Below are 19142 nucleotides of genomic sequence, written 5' to 3' on the forward strand. Positions count from 1 at the left end.
TTTTTTCATATTTTTTAAACATATGGTTCAAAAGTTAGAGGGGGGGGACGCACTTTTTTTTCCTTTAGGAGCGATTATTTCCGAAGATATTAATATTATCGAAAAACGATCTTAGTAAACCCTTATTCATTTTTAAATACCTATCCAACAATATATCACACATTGGGGTTAGAATGAAAAAATATATCAGCCCCCACTTTACATGTAGGGGGGGGTACCCTAATAAAACATTTTTTTCCATTTTTTATTTTTGCACTTTGTTGGCGTGATTAATATACATATTGGTACCAAATTTCAGCTTTCTAGTGCTTACGGTTACTGAGATTATCCGCGGACGGACGGACGGACGGACGGACGGACGGACGGACAGACAGACAGACATGGCGAAACTATAAGGGTTCCTAGTTGACTACGGAACCCTAAAAAGGGGACTTCTATGTTTAGATATTTTTGATAACCCTGGTCGCACCGGGTTTACACCGAGAACTGACACTTCTTCTTTTCACAACAAAGTTAATGTTGTCAAAAGAATAACCCTGCCAATGTGCAGTGTTCACATAAAGTTGATATAAGAATCGATTATGCTGTCGCTTGTCAATGTAATAATATCAGTTACTACAATGTGGCTAAGATGAGATTTTACTACGTTACTAATGTTTTTTTTTTTATTATTATTATTTATTTATTAACTTAAGGCGAGATGATCCGTCAAACTAACCAATCCAAGGGGGTGAGGTGCGCGGCGTCCGGGCAGCCCCGCCCGCGCGGCTCTGTTCGCTTGTCGCACACGGGAAGTCAAATTCGCGCGGTAGCAAAGCACAAACGGGTCGCAGTATAATGATCGCCGTATTTTAACTGGACTTGTTCAGTATGAAATAGGAGGCAGATGAGATGATGGTAAGCGATCACCGCCTTTATTTTTTTATTTAATTTTCATCGTCTGTGTAAATACTAATATAGGTATATTATAGGTAGTTACAGTGTGTTTGGTCAGCGGTGTCGGAGCTTTTAAGGTTATAAACTACAATAAATTTTATCGATAAATTACCTTGCGATATTTGTTGTGTGTCGACGATAAATAAAATAAAAATATAAATTTAATCTTTCATTTTCGGAAAAAAATTGAAGAAAGATGTAAAAAAACAGCGTTCCTCTCCTTTCAATTCAACATTGATGGCGATGCATTAACATGAACGGAGGATCATTTAGGTGGTATTTTAATGATCTTAAAATTAAATCTTCAAAGTTTACCAACGAAAAAGTATATCTTTATATTGGTATAAAACCTGATACCCTTTCCTATAAATAAAAGAATCTTGGAGACTTTTTTTTAATTGACAAAAAACCTTTTAGATTTTAATTTCTAACTACCCTTGCGGATGTTTATCATATTTGAATGAAGATTTTACATAAAATAACTTCTTTCAAATAAAATACAAAACTGTGGGATTAGGGTTGCAAAAAAACGGTTTTTTTCTGGCTTGAAAAAAAAACATGAAAAAAAACCGTGAAAAAAAACAGTTTTTTTTCTGGAGTATGTTTTTTTTTCTAAAGTACGAAATCTCAAAATTTGCAAAGTAGTTAATACTTCTATACGGGTTTTTAGACTTAATGTTAACTATTAAACGAATTTAATCAAATAACTTTAATTTCTGGTCTTATAAAAGTAACATTTACGAAATCTGTAGTTGGTAGTTATCACTATTTACTGTTGGCAACACCACCGCTACACGCAGCAGCGGGGATTCCCCAATAAACGTTTGTATACTGAATGTTAATTGAATTAAAATGTACGTTATTGTTATTGAAACACGTTACAACTCACGAAAAACCGTTATCGTCGTATTATTTGTTCATCTGAAAAAAAACCATATTTAGAAAAAAAACCATGGTGCTCGGTTTTTTTTCATGTTTTTTTTCACAATTCTGAAAAAAAACATTTGGTTTTTTTTCTATTTACAACCCTATGTGGGATTCGGTTAGTATTATAGATATATAGCTATTAAGTAGATGTCCAATTTTGGCATTTTTTCGGATTTTCCAACTGCCATCGTTCAAACTTCTTAGTAAACGCACTAAGCTACACATCTACAGTAGTGGAAAATAATCTATCATATTTTTCGGACACATTTGCATATTTATTTCATAAATTTAAAAAAAAGTATTGCGATGTCGATGAAATTTACAATAAAGGTATGTATTTTTTTTAATGACAATTTGGGGAACTTAAAGTTCAATTTTAAAACAATTAACATGCACGATTATAAAAGGAAGAACGTTTTTTTTTTCAGAAATGCATATGCTCGGTACTCACCTCACACACGATCTCGTGGCCCTCGTGCGTCACACAATCTAAAAACGGCTGAAAAGAAAACTGAAAACGGGGACATAACCAGTGCGAGGAGGGAGGAAGGGAAACATTAACATCTCGGCGCGTTTTACTTCTACGTAGTTTTTTTTATAATCTTATAAGCTATAGTCTACATGCCAAGGTTTCGAATTTTATTTTTGTTGTTTATGAATGAACCTACTAATAGCAGCTTAAATACTCTTAAGTATCAAAACTATGCAGTTGAAACTTTGTCTATTTAATAAGGTTGCCATTGATATCATATCCTGACAATTATATTTATCTGGTTCAAACCAGACCGACGAATGACAAAATGTTTCAAGAAAAGGTAGATAATAGTGATTTTCCCTTCGCTTGACTCGTGTTGGCCGGGGCACTACCGCCACTACCGTACCTCCAGATAAAATACAACCTAGCACAAGATAAAGTACTCTATGCATACCTTGATTTCTCAAGTATGTTCATATCAACTGTTGTCAAGGGAGTCAGACAGCTTGTTGAAGGATTCTCATGATCTTGCAAATTAGGCAAATATCTGTAAATATAAAGTACCGTAATCATATCGACCATTATTATAATGAGAAATAAAATTAAACGTCCAGCTTTATCAATGTACTATGATTATGAACTTTCATCGAAGTTTATTGAGAAGTTAAAATACTGAAACGTTTTAACTATTGTGGACATAAATAGTGTCAGTTGTCAAATACAATTTCCGTCAGGCTGGCCATCATGTCTGACATAGATACAGAAAATATAGACGGAAGGTAGCATAATCTGATTAGAGCCTCAACAGAAATATATAACTATTGTCAAGGGGGCGCTGTTATTCTAATGTATGCAGTTACAAGTACAGTATGACAAAATAGTTCTAATGAAGTTCCACAACATGGCGCGTAGTCATTTATACTTCTATACCAATATGGCTTTCACCTTCTATACCAAAATATTGAAAGAGACAGAAATAGCTACTGTACTCGATCTTCAATCAGGACCGTCCCTACCGCCGTTTCTTTCCAACAACTCAATAATTTTTATGAAAATTATACGTATAACACTACCGGACATCAGTCATAATATTTTCGAAGTGGAAAAGTGGTACTATAATGACGTCACAGACGCGACATCTAAGGGTTTCTATATCTATGATGTGTACATACCGTAAATGTCATTTGATAACGTCATATGAAAATTAAATAATAATGAGTAATATAAATTAACATTTTCTTACCTTTTCACATGCCTTTGATTCAAATTTTCTTTATTTATTTTCTTCCTATGACGCAATGATTTTTTCTTCCGCCTCAAAGCTCTATTTCCCATTGTTTTAAAGGAACGTAACCACGCGGAACAAACTGACACAGACCCGTCCTCTGAAAGCGCCACCGCGCGACTGAAGAGGCCATAAGTGCCATCGAAAATGTTTTGAGTTTCAAAAAAAATTCAAAAATTTTTTTTTTTGCAGAAACATGTTTAGTCACAGGTCTTAAAATTGAGTTCATAATTATTCCATCTTTCCTTTGCGGGTTTGGTAGTATTTGGTAAATATTATATTATTTTGTTGACGCTACCGGCAGAAACTCATCAGATTCATCTAGATAATCTTATTACCTATATATTGAAGTAAAAAACAAGTCAAAAAAGTTTTTATCCTAGCTATGGGAACGATTTATTGTCAAAAGAAGAGGTAACTTTGGAGTCATTTTCTATCGAGCGAAGTTTTAATATTCATGTTGTTCAAATCCATAACATACTCACCAAATCCTGAAATTTAACATATATCGTTTTCAGATTTTTCCTTTGCGTTTTGCTATGTTTTTAACGGCTTCAAAAAACGAGTGCGCGCAGCGTCTACGGAAATATATCGCCTTAAGTGTATACAGCTTATACAAGTACAGTGTCCCACAAAACAGTTTCCACGGTTTGACTGTGGGATCGTGCAGTCTCTACTCTCTTATAAAACAATTTATATCATTAAATACTTATGATAAACTATTTTTATACACAATTAATAATGTATATAAGTATTTGTATATTATATATATCGTTGTCTGAGTATTGCAACACAAGCCTTCTTGAGCTTACCGTGGGACTCAGTCAATCTGTGTAAGAATGTCCTATTATATTTATTTATTCATTTACTAGATAGTCGTCACTGAAAATGAAATTAGGTAATTGCACGAAGAAAGTGAATAGCGGTTGTTTATTTATTGCCAGAACCAAAAGTTACATTTTCCGTGGCGCTTATGCAGACTAAGCTTTTCTAAAAAGCCGAAACCTCATAAAGGCTTAGGTTTCTTGCATGAGCTCGTAAAAGCAAATCAGAAACTACACAGAAGTGCCACCGAATCAGTATAGTTGCGGAGCACCGGACGGCAATTTGCGACTCCAGTGTGTAATCAGCGATTCGCGAATCGACCCATTAAGCCCGACTCCGGGCATTCGGCGCCGAGCAGTTTTACCAATATTTGCCTCCGCGGGCCCCACATTATTATCCGAAACTTTATCAATTATCGAGTAATGTGGCCAAGTTTCTGCGAACTCGCTTTCGAGTTTCGTTAGTGGGTCGCGTGTCTTAGACGCGTTTGTATCGTAAGTAGATATGATTCGGGTGAGCGTAATGTATTGTTGCGATGAGTTTGGCGGAATTAATGAGGTACCTATTAAGTAACAGGGTAGGTATTTATGATTTGTGCAAGGTTTGTTATAGGTACTGTAAAAGAGTGGAGTATGTGCAAGATAATTAAAGGGCTCACTTCAGGTAATTAGTATATAATTAATGATTTTTGTTATTATAAAAAAACGTTTTATTTCAGGCATTATATTAGCAGCATAACAGCACGACTAAGTACCTCTATAATTCCTGGTTCATAAGTAGAATTGATGTTTTTATACAAATATTATATGATTTGCCAGTCGCCGACTAAAAATATAGTGTAAAGATTAAAACCTTTATACCTCAAATAATATATTTACAGTTGTCACTTTAGGTGAATACTTTTTCATAATTGACTCTCTATTGGTATTGTTGTATATTTTTTTAACCAGCACAAAATCATAAGTAAAACTAGTTAGTTTTCAACTATTCAACTGCATAAATCACTCTATCCTTGTAATAAAACCTTTATATTCGAATAAAACATCATTAAAGCTTCCAGTTAAATAGGTCAATGCATAATGGGCGTAATTTAAACTTTCGTCATAACATTGCGACTATGTAATTGTATTTAAACATGCGACGTTCCGTACATTTCGGAGTTACGAGCGAAACGCGCTCAGTTTACGTCTTAAGTAGAAATCACGACTTTATTAACATGTTATAAAGTTGTATTAAACTCACAATGTAGGCGTTTATAGGTTTATAAATTATTCATGTAATATATACAAAAAAAAAAGACTGCAACATGCAATTATTTATAGTTTTTATGAGACATATCAATTATCGACCGGTTAGTATCGACACGATTATGTCACAAAATGGCAAAGTAGGTTATTCGGCCGAATAACGAAATACAAAAATCAAAATGGCATTTTCATGTCATTATTATGATACTACACTATGACTTTGTAAAAAAAACAGGCGTTTTATAATTTATGCCTGTTTTAAACTATACATTCATTTGGAAATTCCATTTCACTGATACCGTTATGTATTTGGTATACCAACAGAATCACAAATACACGTAATATAACAAAACAACAGTACAAAATGATGTCCACAATAAGACATGCCTAAGGCATATTGTAAATTGGTGCGTGTAGTAAAACTTTCATCAACTTAAATTAACCAAATTCTCAAATCATCATTTGTGATTCCACGCACACGACAACGAAAACATCGTAATCGTAACAAACATCAGGAAATCGTTTTAAAAACCACTAGGCTCTCATCCAAACACGTGACTGAAACGTGCACTTTCTTTGCAACCGAGACCGCTAACTATCGTCGCGTGGAAACCAAATCACATACTCAGAACCACAACGACATATCAACCCGTGTAACTTAACTAACATATTACGTTATTGTACAAACATTGCCAAATTATATACTCAGGACCACAACGTCGTATGTAATTGTATGTCTTTAGTTACTTGGGACTTTTTGAACTAAGTCGGAGGTGTCATGATCACTGCCTTTCGCCATTGAAGGCCAATTCCGAAGGCGTATAAACGTAGATTACCTCCGCGAGAGACGGCATTATCAAGGATAAGTGGGAAACAAATCCGGACAGTGCCACTCTATTCTATACATGTGACTATATTCGAAGTGGTACCTGCCTAGCTTATTACTCTTATTAGCCATAGGTAGGACATGAAGATTTTCTGTTTTACGATGATAAATTCTTTCACTGGACAGAAAGGCAAGAGCTTCAACGAGCTTCAACTGTTTCATGAGTTTTTTGTAATAAACACGACAATAAGTTATTAGAAAATCTTCGTGCCCTTAGGATAGAATGTCGACAGTGAGCTCGTTAGTATGTAGACCCTTATGCATATATACGGTGTAATACGATAAATTAAATTCGGCTTAATCTTTATATACTTAGTTGAAATTCCATCCTTATCCTTTACTTCGTACAATTTTTAGTATGCAAAATGGCGCTGAAATTTCCCGTATGTCGAGTCGTCTTAAATAGTTAATGCTCCATCTATTGGGTGAATAATCTGTACATATAAATGACGTCACGCCCATCTTAAACTCTACTTTCTCCGTCCGTATTGCGTAAGTCCGAAACGTAGACTTTACATTCCTGCGGAAAGAGAAGGTAATGGATTACCTGTTTGGAATTAATGTATGGGTTTTTATTGTACCGGTTTTGGAGGTCACTGACACTTTTTGCGGAATATTTAACTTTTGAATTTTAATAACAAAGTAAATGAAACGTTTCTTTGTTCTCGTGAAATTTTCCTGAAACTTCTGAGAACTTTTCCCACTTTTTGAAAACTTTTCGCTACTTACACATCTATGTAACCTGACAATTTTTTTTTCGATGGTGAAATACTTTTACGCATGGCATCCGGTCCGGGGAAACCAAGGCGATATCGAACTAACCATTCTAGGACTACCGTCAAAAACCACCAAAGAATATCGTCTCCACATTTGGTGGAGTGCCGCCGGGTCACTATAATCTGACCGCATGTAGACTTAATACATAACAAAGAAAGCGTCTGACAAAGTCCAGTTATAGCGATCTTAACTTTTTCCGCATCGGAGTCAATATCCTAAGCCACCGCACAATGACCGGACATCTCCCGGATTACCTGTCCGACTCCCGGTGATTTGTCAACGTCACTCCGCCGTCCTGACCGCTGTGACGTAGAAGTTTTACTTTCGCGCGGCATGTCGGTGCCGTCATGCTTGCCTGGTGCTTCGTAGTCAATAGAATTTGAAAAAGGATTTTTTTGCGCGCGATTCGCTTTGGTGGTCAGGATTAAATTCATGTTTTTTTCGGTATATCCACAATGTCGTCCGGCAAACACCCGTTGGTGCTCGTAATATAGTTAAAATTAACATCAATTTTAATAACACTTTAAGTGCCAAACCTTATTTGCCAAGTACATGCAGTCCTCTTTAATACGCACAATATTACATTCAATTTTTTTCTCTAAAACAAACATGAATATGAATGTGAAAATATTTCTTGAAAATCGCTTTTTCGTTCTACAAATATTAATGCTCTTGTATCAAATTTTGTGAATTTAGCCGTTAGTTTTTCCTAAAAAACAGCCCTTCATAATAAAATGACGTTACTCCCATTGTATTTTCAAACCATTTTGAACTTCTAATTGCGGTATAGGCCGTATCCGTAGGTGCCTACACCGCGGCTGTGAAGTTACCTCAATTCCCCTAATCTTATTACGCACTTAGCAACTATTAAGTGGAATTAATAGCTTGTTCACACTTGCCGTTGTAAGTTGGGCTCCACAATGCCCAGAAGATCACGCCAGCGCGCTCGAAAACTTGCATACGTAAACATTTGAATTTGAATTATGTACACTGAGAGAAATTTGCATTGTGAATTTAACAAGTTCGACTTGTTGCGGTTTATCCGTTTGAATCAGCCAAACGTATGTTTAAAACAATATGTGTCAGGTTGTTTTTATAAAATCGACTTGTTGATTCAAATATATTGCCGATTCAAATGACAAGTAGCTTGTTGTTTGAACCAAAGAGTAAGGCGCTATTTTAACCAAAAAACTTGTTGAACGAACATGAAAACTGGTTGTATTTTCTCTCAGTGTAAGGGCGTACGGGACGCGGCGTCTGCGCGGATCGGGTGGCCGGGTAAACGGATAGATAACCTAACCACAAAATTAAAATTTTGAAAAAACCCCCGACCGCGACATAGTAGACCGATTTTCATGAAACATGGCTAAGAACACTCCCGACTTACTCAGCTTTCAGACAAAAAAAAACTAAATCCAAATCGGTTCATCCGTTCGGGAGCTACGATGCCACAGACAGATACACACACAGACAGACACGTCAAACTCATAACACCCCGTCGTTTTTGCGTCGGGGGTTAAAAAGAGTCATTCACGGGTGGCCTAGCGGTAAAAGCGTGCGACTTTCGATCCGGAGGTCGCGGGTTCGAACTCGGCTCGTAATACCAATGAGTTTTTCTGAACTTATGTGCGAAATGTCATTTGATATTTGCCAGTCGCTTTTCGGTAAAGGAAAACGTCGTGAGGAAACCGGACTAATTCCAGTAAGGCCTTGTTACTCGTACCCTTCGGGTTGGAAGGTCAGATGGCAGTCGCTTTCGTAAAAACTATTGCCTACGCCAAATCTTGGCATTAGTTGTCAAAGCGGACCCCAGAGGCTCCCATGAGCCGTGGCAAATGCCGGGATAACGCAAGGAGGATGATGAGAGTCATTCACGACGGGTGAATTTAAAAAAATACAACAGGAAAGATGTCATTTACTAGTAATCGTGCGTCTCGCTCGCGCTAATACAGCTGCGGACAAACACGAGCGAGATGAATGGTGTATGACATATATCTTTCAGATGTCCAAATAATCCCTATCGGTGGAAGTGAATTGTCCTGATACGATGAACGCCACTAACTAACGTGTGTGCCTATAATTCCAGTTGATGAATGCCTTTTTTTGATTTATATGTATTTGAAAATAATCTTAATGTATTTCGTCACTACTTTAAAAAAAACTTGTATCTTCATCTGTCAATGAAAAGAAAATTGTAGTAAGTATGTATGGAATACATATAGACTTACTGCGTTTCAACTTTGAGGAGCAGCGTGAGATACGAGATTTTTTCAAAGTAGTGACGATTTGTCATATTTTGCTGCTAATTTAATTTGACTCCTGAGAGTAAGCTGAGGCTTGAGGACTAAAATTGACGTTAGTTTTTCAACGTTTCATTTTAACTTTAATAAAGGGTGTATAAATGGTTATACAAGAAACCTAGTCAAGTAGTTATGCACGGACATCTTCTGTGATCTTGTGTCGTGTGGTAAAGTGCCGTGAAGGTGTTGTTTTTGTGGTGTATTTGAGTCCTAAATCCTGTTGTGAATGTTAGTCGGTCAAATAATAAACAACATTTAATTAGACCGTCCTATTGTCTGTGCAGTACTGCTGTTTCATACAAAACTTTATCTATTGTTCGTCTGTTCGTGCAACCCAAATGTAGGAACTGCGCGCCAAAACTTTCTTGGTGCAACTGGGACATACACGGGATGAAAAAAAAAACGAAAATAACACGAACGGTCTTATGAGGGTAGGTATTTGTGTAACTTATAGCGTTTTTTTATTAATAATTAGCGCAAAAACGACGGGGTGTTATAAGTTTGACGTTCTGTCTGTCTGTGTGTGTATCTGTCTGTGGCATCGTAGCTCCCGAACGGATGAACCGATATCGATTTAGTTTCTTTTGTTTGAAAACTGAGTTAGTCGGGAGTGTTCTTAGCCATGTTTCATGACAATCGGTCCACTATGTCGCGGTCGGGGGTTTTTTCAAAACTTTAATTTTGTGGTTAGGTTATGGGTTAATTATTACCTTATTTATTCCACTTTTAAATTTAATCTAGGAATAAATTATTTCCTGTTACAGTATTTGATTTATACACATACATCGAGTTAATAATGTAAATAATATGCAAATAATAATTATTTGTAACGAGTGTAAACATACCACAGGAATAAAATAAGTAAACAATTGTTTTTCTTTCCGGGATCTAGTTTTCCTGTAAGTAATTATAAAGATAATTAGAGGTCATTAGCTTGGCTGCTGCTGGTTAAATGCTTATTTTTCTTAAGTAACATTGTACCTACCTAGATAAGCGTGGAAGTAAGTATCATGGTTAATTTTATACGTTAGTTGAAGCTCATGTGTTATGTTATGTGCCATAGATAGATAGAATACTCTTTATTGCCACATCTCAGCAAAGATACAGAAAAAGATACAGTGGAGACAAAACAAATGAATATAAATAGAGGGAGACAACAGGCGTAGGCGGTCTTATCGCTAAAGAGCGAATTCCACCAGTTTTCCAACTGCAAGGTTGTCAGTTTGGAGTTGACAAACTGGTTTTATATAGAAGATACTAAAGTATTAACTTCACAATTATATTACAAAAATCTACTTTTTATTCATACCTCAATAGAAGAAAGTAATAAAGAAGAGAAACAATGCTATCTCTTGCAGACGAGTAGGTATAGACAATCAAAAATATTAATGACAGGTCTCTTTAAAAAATTAGGAAACTGCGCCGCAGTATTATGCTGACTGCTGAGCGGGGATTCTATTTTAGGCTAAAATTTTTAGCGTTCATGTAGCGATAAATTAACTTTAAATACTTTATTATGTTCTAAATATCAACTTCGCAGTGTTGTAAAGAATTTAATGGTGAATATACAACTCCTCTACGTGATTCTACTTCTATTTACTTATTCTTATAAACGTCAAAGCTATATATGCCTGTCAAGTCAAGTTTCGTGCTTTTTACCGTTCCGTGTCATACCTTCATACTAATTGGGGTTACCAAACTGCACTATTAATTAATACTGTCAATGTTAACCGTGTGACGCTAGAAGACAAAGTTTTAAAGACGCGTTCTAATTTACCTGTATTGAGTTTGCTACCAAGCTCGCCTGAAGTGGCTACCGTCAAGTTGGCTGCAACTTACGATCGGTGTCAATGACGGCTCCAGTAACTTACTTTGCATGTTCTGCACTTGAATTAGAGCTGCTTACTGCAGTTTAAAGATAGTAAGTAAATTCTCTGAGAATTAAAAAGCGAATCATCCTATTTTGTTTCGCTTTTATCTCGGTGTCGGAAATTTATACTCAATTTAGCTTGAGCTATTTTTCTTTGATAAAAAAACTGTCTTGGTTTGGAGAGGGTGTCGAGGGTACCTTAAAGCCAGTTTATTTAGATATAACCTAACCACAAAATTAAAATTTTGAAAAAACCCCCGACCATGACATAGTGGACCGATTTTCATGAAACATGGCTAAGAACACTCCCGACTAACTCAGCTTTCAGACAAAAAAAACTAAATCAAAATCGGTTCATCCGTTCGGGAGCTACGATGCCACAGACAGACACACACACAGACAGACAAACAGACAGACAGACAGACAGACATACAGACAGACAGACAGACAGACGGACAGACAGACAGACAGACACGTCAAACTTATAACACCCCTTCGTTTTTGCGTCGGGGGCACAGAACACCCCACTAGAAGCCAAATGCAAGCGATATTGTTCGAGACGCAAATCACCAATCCTTGCGGGGTGAGGCGGGCGCGCACGGTGCTGCCATTGGTCGTTTCAAATAATGGCGCGCCTTTATGATTAGCAGTAGGGATGGGAATGGGACATGTCTATTATAGACAATGGTACCGGTACCAGTACTGTGGTGAATTTGTTTTGCAACAAATTATAATATTATAATTAAATTATAATAAGGCCTAGTTACCCTTCGGGTTGGAAGGTCAGATGGCAGTCGCTTTCATAAAACTAGTGCCTACGCCAAATCTTGGTAGTAGTTTCCAAAGCGGACCCCAGGTTCCCATGAGCCGTGGCGAATGCCGATGCCGGGATAACGCAAGGAGGATGATAATTGTGATAGCATCTCAATAAAAATCATTCTAGTAACTAATAACTAAACTGTGCATTTTTACTTACGTTTACTAAGTTAAATAACCAACTAAATATTCTAAACTAATCAATGAACTAAATACCACTACAGACTCTACTTCATAAAATGGTAGCACATGGTACGAACGGCAGTACGAAGTTCCCGCAACAGACATAAACTAACATGGCCCCATGCCTAGTCGTTTACGTGAAAGGGATAGCATATCACATTGTTAACTCGGTAAAGAGGGATGGACGCGCCTCGGCGCCGCTCAGCACAACCATATTGACCAGTATAAATGAACTCCGCGGACAATAAACAATATTCAACAAAATAATTAATTTGACTTAACTGTGGAATGTTGTTCCATCTTTTTTACATGTAGAAGTGTTAGAAGACTTGCCACACCACTTTATGCTGTAAGAGACCATTGTTTGCAACCAAAATTGATTATTTAAGATTTTTTCCCGAGCGGACACGGACACTGTTAGCGGGTCGTATACTTGGGCGCTACTGATCGGTGTCGCACGCGTTCAAACTTTTATAAACCTGATTTGTCGTATGCTTGGTGACCGCGAGTCGCCCTGTAAGGGCCATCTTGTTGTATTGATCTGTGGTCGGGGGTTAAAAACTAAGACACAGGTGAGAGTCCGAAATGCTCACCTCTGAACACGCTTGGCATTGGCACGACTAGCGTTGTCAACAGCGCTGGTTTTTTGTAGTCACCGAGTTGGCCGCGTCTTTTTACTTTTTGTTAAAGTAGGTATTTAGATAAAACCTCAAAATATATGATATATTCGTAGGTTCCCATAGCATGGATGCCTCTGCGCTGAAAACAACGGTAATGATTTCCGAAAAACTTATTAGCACCAGCTAGCATTCGACCCGCATGCATTATTCATATATCTGCCCCTAGAATCAACATTACCGTTTCCTATTACTGGTCTCCAAATTGTTTGATTAGTGACAACGTTTAGACGGCGAGTAAGACCGGGTTTATGTTAATGGACCCGAGCCTGTACCATGAGTTTTTGTAGCCTAAAAATACGTTACTCGATAGACACAAAAAATAACATTCATTGTAATACGAGTATACAAATAATTAACTAAAACTAAGTGCCCTTAAGGCGTGGCAAGGCTGCAGGATGGTCGTTGGACAAAAGAAGCTGCGGTGTGGACCGGGCCCACGGGAAAGCGCGGCAGGGGCAAGCCGCGCACGCGCTGGTCAGACGGCCTCGCCGCCGCCGCCGGCCCTAACTGGATAGCGACAGCTTCAGACAGAGAGCTCTGGAGAACCTTGGAGGAGGCCTATACCCTATAAAAAAGGGTTCTCACTCAGAAAAAAAACTTCTTAACTTACCTTATTAGATATTATTTATCTTGTTAATCATTTTGGTGAGAAATAAATGGCTTTTTTATTTTATTTTTTATTTATCTTAAATGGTTGCTTACTAGAACCAAAAATTAAGAACACTTCGGTGAAATGTCGTTTACTGGTTTCTGTAACACAGGATATCCTAGCTTTGAACACATATTTCTATTTCTAATTTTCGACATTTGTCACCGTGATCAAATGGTCATGTCATCACTCGGCCATATGGTTTAGGCATCCGTCTCGTAAACTGAAGATGTTGATTTGAATCTAGCTCTGGGCACTTAGAGGCCTAGGTTACGTTAACGCTATCACGTTATCGAGTAACGTAAACTAAAACGTAAAAACCTCATAGTAGAGGTGCAGGAGAGAGGGAAGTGGTTGATAATCACCCAAGTTTCTTTGGGACCGTAATGGGCGAGCAGTAATAAAAGAAAGACCAGAATTGGCGCTTAGGCTTTCGGTAATCTGGGATTGAGGCGGATGAGACTTTTCTTCGTATGTCATTTATATGGAAAAATAATACGTTTGATTCAATATTATTTATTATAATAAGAGTTTTGAATGATTCACGGTTATTTTCATTAGACTTATATTGACCGGGATATAGACCGTGATTACCTTTTTGATTTTTGTCGAGCTCCCGATATTTAGACGCCGTTGCATGCATCATGACAAAAATCAAAAAGGTAATCACGGTCTATATCCCGGTCAATATAAGTCTAATCAATATTATTTATTTATGTTCAGTTTATCCGAGAGAGGGTCACGTTTGCTTTAGGAAAGATACTGTGATACCTGTTTGCACGGATTTTTTTAAAATAACATTGGTTATACACATTGGGTACCCGTGACTGGAAAAACGCCTACTGCATGTAGATGCGTGCATATCAAGGCGTGTCAGAAAATAGTCATATGCAGACGTTTATCACCCTATATTTAATATCACCTAGCTAGGGTCCTAGGGGAAGGGGAGGGGTTTTAAAGTAAACAAAAAGGTTCAACTGAACTTGATATAGGTGAAACTGATTAACTTTAGGTTGCACAGTTTCCGTGTATTTACCTTAGCTGGCAATCAGCCTAAGTATAGTTAATATCCCATTACAGCGTCGGTTGTGAACTAAACATGAACTCATTGCAAGTGCTGTGTACTAAGTAGTTCAGTACTGAACCGAGTTCTATGTTTAAACCTCAGGTGGTTATTTCAAGCGCCCTCATAAAGTCCTAACAAATGCACCAGCGGAATTTCTAAACGGCTTGTAATTTCACTGAGTTAAATGCAAATTTACAAATGCAACGGTTTATAAAATGCGCATAATTTATATTGTTATCGGAATACACGAGTTCACAGTTGTTATTATACTTAGAATTTTGTAATGTTCTTGTTGAAAGAAGAAATATAATCTAATAAACGAACTAACATTTTATTTACTTTCAAAATAATAAAAGAGCCAATTTTACTGGAATAATGTTTACGTTTGGCGATTTTATATGTAGCGCAAACTTGTGTTCAAGCGTGAAAATTTTTATATGGTGTAAATACAACGTAAATTCCAAAAAGGGTAACAAAATCAGGACTGCGAATGTGATCATAATAACGTTTGAAATTTGTTTATTGATACTTTATACGATATCGGCAAGAGTGTAATCTGATTTTTAACCGCCGCCTCAAATATCTCAAAGGAAGGTGGTTCTCAATTCGTCTGTTTTTTTTTTAATGTTTGTTCCTCGATATCTCCGTCGTTACTGGATCGATTTAAACATTTTTTTTTATTGAAATTTGACTGTATATGCATACAGATTGGTCCCATTTTTCTCAGAATCCAGTTTTGGTGATAGGATCCTGGATAAATCGAGGGAACTCCTCAAATCTGAAAGGCACACATATGGTGATTTTTGTGTTTTTAAGGAACAACATGCATTTACGTACGGAACAGTGACATTTGGTGCAGTGGAACTGCTGATGATGGTCAGAACGGAACTCCTCAAATCTGAACGGCACGCTTATAGTGACTTTGGTATTTTTAGAAGAACAGCATGCACTTACGTCCAGAACAGTGACATTTGGTGCAGTAGAACTGCTGATGATGGTCAGAACGGAACTCCTCAAATCTGAACGGCACACTTATAGTAACTTTGGTATTTTTATAAGAATAGCATGCATTTAAGTTCAGAACAGTGACATAATAAATGTTTAATTAATAAGTGTTTCAATTCAATTCAATTCAATTTATTGTTCGAATGTGAGTGGTTATAAATGATGATAGGGTTAGTATTTTGTAACATCACAATCTGCCAGAATTTGGCGTACAATACTCTTGACTCTCGATATGTTTGTTAAGAATATTGAGTTTTCAAGTCAAATTTTGTCAAGTTTCGATTTCTTATAATCGGGTTCATGAGGAATAATGTGTTGCCATTAAATAATTAAAGTATTAAAAACCGTTTTAAAAAATACCTACACATTTCTACATAATCCAACATTCGCAAGTAGTTTTCAACAGGAACCCAAAGGCGGCGGTTTTTTTTTTCTTAAAAATTATACTACATGTGTTGTATTTGTATGTTTCCCAGTTGTTTAACTAAAATCCCTACTTTCTTTAAAAAAAAAAAACCAGCAAGGCATATCAATGTATAACTTAGTATGTAGACGGTAGATAATGGTACTTAATCTAGCATACATATCAATTACACTTAAGAGGCTACAGGAGCGAAAATGCTAAAATGGAAAGGAGCCCCCCTTTCAATTTGGGAAATTTAGTTAAATATACTAGTGTTATTAACTATATTTATCGAAAGAAAATTGTCCCTACAGAACAATTCAGTTAAAAGATATTGCGAAAAAATCTTTGAAATCGAGGTTCCGCTCTCGACTGTTTCCTCTTTCAAAACTTAATCAATCGTAACGAAATTTGAGAATCTGAATAACAGTGAAATAATCTGTGTCGGACCGTTTAGATTTTTTGGCTAATTATTACCAATTTTGAATACCACATCTTTTTTTTGCGCCATAATCAACAAAGCCGTTTTTGATGGGCTCTAGCGTCTTTAAAAATAAGATTATCAAAAAAATCAAAACGGTCCGACACAGATAAAAATTATAATAATCTGTGTTGAAAAAATCATTGCTCTGTCGTCAAAAACCAGGGAGGAAATAGTCAAGAGCGTTTGTATGGAGAATTGACCCCTCCCGTATCGTCTTAAGGACCTTTGTGAGCATAAGGGAGCTCCCATTGTAGTTAACTCAACGGTGAAACGTATTCCATAACAGAATTCAGTCTTATCATTGGGGTTCTACGGAGCGCGCTGAGGAAAACTAATAGAACCGCATTTAATAGAAAATAACGTAGTTCTATTAGAGGTTCAGTTTTATGGCTTTCAGGTAAATTAATATTTTCAATTTGTAGGAAGCTGATGTAGTTACAGTTTGATTCAGAACATGATAGGATTTAAGGGCATCCTAAAGTGATATTGTTTAATCAATTTGTGTGTATTCATATATTTAAGCCTCGGCCAAACATAGGGCATTTTGATAGCGTAGCGTTTGCGGAGCGGAATGCGCGCTGAATGCGAGCATATTTAAAGCGGATGTGCCACCGCCGCCATAACACAGCGCGGTCAGCGCGCAATATGGACTTGTCTGAATATGGATTAAATGTTAACCATTTAGCTACTTAATTGTTTTATTCCAAAATGTTGTTTTGATTTCTTATGTGTCATTCTGTAACGTAGTACATTTTCTTGGTCGTAATTAATATTTTTTTATAAATCTAAAATCGAAATTTCTTTGATTTTATTTTGTTTCAAATCCTCAATTGGTGCAAAAATACTTGCATCCACACATGTATGCACCTTTCTGCATAATCTGTGCATGGGTTGCCAGATAGCTAAAAATAACCCATTTTATAAGATTTTTTAATTGTTACTCCAGTACATTTTATGAATTAAATTAATATAATTATATAGAAATAATGCAGAAATCTATCTTAATACATAACAAAATACAGTAATATTAATACTCTAAATAAGAGGCCTGTCTGGAGTGACAATCTTGCTATGAACATCATAGTAAATCTTTCATGACTCTGATGGAGTCTCAAATAAATATAATATATTAATTCGATATATTATGTCTTCCTGGGTTTGTCACCCTATGTCCTTGATTGCTCCATATGCAAATAGGTTAATGATCTTGGGTGGTCCATTTCCTTTTTGACCCTTTTGGGTGCACACGCACTTTCTCCACAAGACCATACCGCATGGTGGTCAAAACGGTGGAAGCAGAAGGCCTGCAATAATCCTCGGATTGAGTAAGTATCTGAATTGTTCTGATCAACTCCATAATGGCGTGAAACGTTGTGGGTTTGTTCCTAACCATGTGCTTGGTTATTCACAGGGATGATCTGTCTTCTGCTGTGGGATTGGGAGCGCTCCGCTAGGAAATTTCTTTGACCTTCAGCGGTGAGCTAATAAATCAGATTGTCTTCTATTTTGTCATGCTGGTCTTGAGAGCATTAGACTAATATATTTTTATGTCGCTTTCAGGAGCCGGGATATTAAAAAGATATATAAATATTAAAAAGATTATTTTCATAATATATATCTTGAACATCAAATTGATTCAAATCTTATGCAACTCTGGAAATCCTTGTGACCGGCGCAAGTTCTGGGTCCTGTTTCGCTGGAGGAAGGCCTGCCTCTGCCGCATTTGTCTCGGTGTCCACGTGGCACGCGTTCCGGGTTGAAAAGTCTCCGCAGTGCAGCCAACATTCCCCGGGAGGTCCCGTGCCACCTTCCACAGCTTTCCCGAAGGTTCACCATCTTAGAGGTCGGTCCAATTTATCCTTCTAATGGTCAGGGCAACTGCGTCAGCTGAAATTTAGTTAGATTAAATTCATAGAGTCAGTAATTTAGAGCAAGCAAATATTTTTGAGAACTGGTACCTAGGTATTTTAATAGTATAATTTCTAGTTAAAAATTAAGATAACTTGTGTGAAAATTTACTTAGAACCCTTTTAAGCGACCTAGCTTCCCGCTGAGCTCTGTACATTTCATTGGTGTCGAACAAGAGAATTACTATTATTAATTATTATTAATCAGTTTTCACACGGCTAGCGCAGTAAGTAACTAAATTAAGAACCAACTGAACAAACTCATTTTGGCAAGAATTTTCTTTATAAATAAATGTTATAAAATATACAAAATCTTAAATTATTTATCTCCACCATATACTTCGGCTGCCCTACGCAGAAATCAAGTATCTCAAAATTTTCCAAAAAATGGTTTTTTACATCATTCGATTCATTTTTTCAA

General features: G+C 36.7%; 1 protein-coding gene across 3 annotated transcripts in view; it reads left to right on the forward strand.

The window, feature by feature from the left end:
* LOC125233857 (furin-like protease 2) overlaps positions 1 to 19142 on the forward strand; it is a 432277-nt gene that overhangs the window by 157019 nt on the left and 256116 nt on the right. The window lies entirely within an intron of this gene.

This window comes from Leguminivora glycinivorella, chromosome 15, assembly GCF_023078275.1.
Source record: "Leguminivora glycinivorella isolate SPB_JAAS2020 chromosome 15, LegGlyc_1.1, whole genome shotgun sequence".
Classification (NCBI taxonomy): domain Eukaryota; kingdom Metazoa; phylum Arthropoda; class Insecta; order Lepidoptera; family Tortricidae; genus Leguminivora; species Leguminivora glycinivorella.